Here is a 2,500-nt window from a genome sequence, read left to right on the forward strand (position 1 = left end):
TTTCGTATAGCAGGGACGGTGCTGCCTCTCGCTTCGCTCGCTGTCCGCCGCTCGCCGCTCGCTCGTGCAGCCAAAAATGGCCAGTTTTGGCCCGTTTTTGGGCCGTTTTGGCCAGTTTTTGGCCTGTTCTTGCATTGCGCGGTGACCGTCGAGAGCGGAGCAAAACGTCAGCCATCTCAGCACCCTGGAACCCCCCGGGTGGCACAGGGCTGGATGGGGCTTTCGTATAGCAGGGACGGTGCTGCCTCTCGCTTCGCTCGCTGTCCGCCGCTCGCCGCTCGCTCGTGCAGCCAAAAATGGCCAGTTTTGGCCCGTTTTTGGGCCGTTTTGGCCAGTTTTTGGCCTGTTCTTGCATTGCGCGGTGACCGTCGAGAGCGGAGCAAAACGTCAGCCATCTCAGCACCCTGGAACCCCCCGGGTGGCACAGGGCTGGATGGGGCTTTCGTATAGCAGGGACGGTGCTGCCTCTCGCTTCGCTCGCTGTCCGCCGCTCGCCGCTCGCTCGTGCAGCCAAAAATGGCCAGTTTTGGCCCGTTTTTGGGCCGTTTTGGCCAGTTTTTGGCCTGTTCTTGCATTGCGCGGTGACCGTCGAGAGCGGAGCAAAACGTCAGCCATCTCAGCACCCTGGAACCCCCCGGGTGGCACAGGGCTGGATGGGGCTTTCGTATAGCAGGGACGGTGCTGCCTCTCGCTTCGCTCGCTGTCCGCCGCTCGCCGCTCGCTCGTGCAGCCAAAAATGGCCAGTTTTGGCCCGTTTTTGGGCCGTTTTGGCCAGTTTTTGGCCTGTTCTTGCATTGCGCGGTGACCGTCGAGAGCGGAGCAAAACGTCAGCCATCTCAGCACCCTGGAACCCCCCGGGTGGCACAGGGCTGGATGGGGCTTTCGTATAGCAGGGACGGTGCTGCCTCTCGCTTCGCTCGCTGTCCGCCGCTCGCCGCTCGCTCGTGCAGCCAAAAATGGCCAGTTTTGGCCCGTTTTTGGGCCGTTTTGGCCAGTTTTTGGCCTGTTCTTGCATTGCGCGGTGACCGTCGAGAGCGGAGCAAAACGTCAGCCATCTCAGCACCCTGGAACCCCCCGGGTGGCACAGGGCTGGATGGGGCTTTCGTATAGCAGGGACGGTGCTGCCTCTCGCTTCGCTCGCTGTCCGCCGCTCGCCGCTCGCTCGCGCAGCCAAAAATGGCCAGTTTTGGCCCGTTTTTGGGCCGTTTTGGCCAGTTTTTGGCCTGTTCTTGCATTGCGCGGTGACCGTCGAGAGCGGAGCAAAACGTCAGCCATCTCAGCACCCTGGAACCCCCCGGGTGGCACAGGGCTGGATGGGGCTTTCGTATAGCAGGGACGGTGCTGCCTCTCGCTTCGCTCGCTGTCCGCCGCTCGCCGCTCGCTCGTGCAGCCAAAAATGGCCAGTTTTGGCCCGTTTTTGGGCCGTTTTGGCCAGTTTTTGGCCTGTTCTTGCATTGCGCGGTGACCGTCGAGAGCGGAGCAAAACGTCAGCCATCTCAGCACCCTGGAACCCCCCGGGTGGCACAGGGCTGGATGGGGCTTTCGTATAGCAGGGACGGTGCTGCCTCTCGCTTCGCTCGCTGTCCGCCGCTCGCCGCTCGCTCGTGCAGCCAAAAATGGCCAGTTTTGGCCCGTTTTTGGGCCGTTTTGGCCAGTTTTTGGCCTGTTCTTGCATTGCGCGGTGACCGTCGAGAGCGGAGCAAAACGTCAGCCATCTCAGCACCCTGGAACCCCCCGGGTGGCACAGGGCTGGATGGGGCTTTCGTATAGCAGGGACGGTGCTGCCTCTCGCTTCGCTCGCTGTCCGCCGCTCGCCGCTCGCTCGTGCAGCCAAAAATGGCCAGTTTTGGCCCGTTTTTGGGCCGTTTTGGCCAGTTTTTGGCCTGTTCTTGCATTGCGCGGTGACCGTCGAGAGCGGAGCAAAACGTCAGCCATCTCAGCACCCTGGAACCCCCCGGGTGGCACAGGGCTGGATGGGGCTTTCGTATAGCAGGGACGGTGCTGCCTCTCGCTTCGCTCGCTGTCCGCCGCTCGCCGCTCGCTCGCGCAGCCAAAAATGGCCAGTTTTGGCCCGTTTTTGGGCCGTTTTGGCCAGCTTTTGGCCTGTTCTTGCATTGCGCGGTGACCGTCGAGAGCGGAGCAAAACGTCAGCCATCTCAGCACCCTGGAACCCCCCGGGTGGCACAGGGCTGGATGGGGCTTTCGTATAGCAGGGACGGTGCTGCCTCTCGCTTCGCTCGCTGTCCGCCGCTCGCCGCTCGCTCGTGCAGCCAAAAATGGCCAGTTTTGGCCCGTTTTTGGGCCGTTTTGGCCAGTTTTTGGCCTGTTCTTGCATTGCGCGGTGACCGTCGAGAGCGGAGCAAAACGTCAGCCATCTCAGCACCCTGGAACCCCCCGGGTGGCACAGGGCTGGATGGGGCTTTCGTATAGCAGGGACGGTGCTGCCTCTCGCTTCGCTCGCTGTCCGCCGCTCGCCGCTCGCTCGTGCAGCCAAAAATGG

Source organism: Musa acuminata, unplaced genomic scaffold (genome assembly GCF_036884655.1).
Source record: "Musa acuminata AAA Group cultivar baxijiao unplaced genomic scaffold, Cavendish_Baxijiao_AAA HiC_scaffold_643, whole genome shotgun sequence".
In the NCBI taxonomy this organism is placed as follows: domain Eukaryota; kingdom Viridiplantae; phylum Streptophyta; class Magnoliopsida; order Zingiberales; family Musaceae; genus Musa; species Musa acuminata.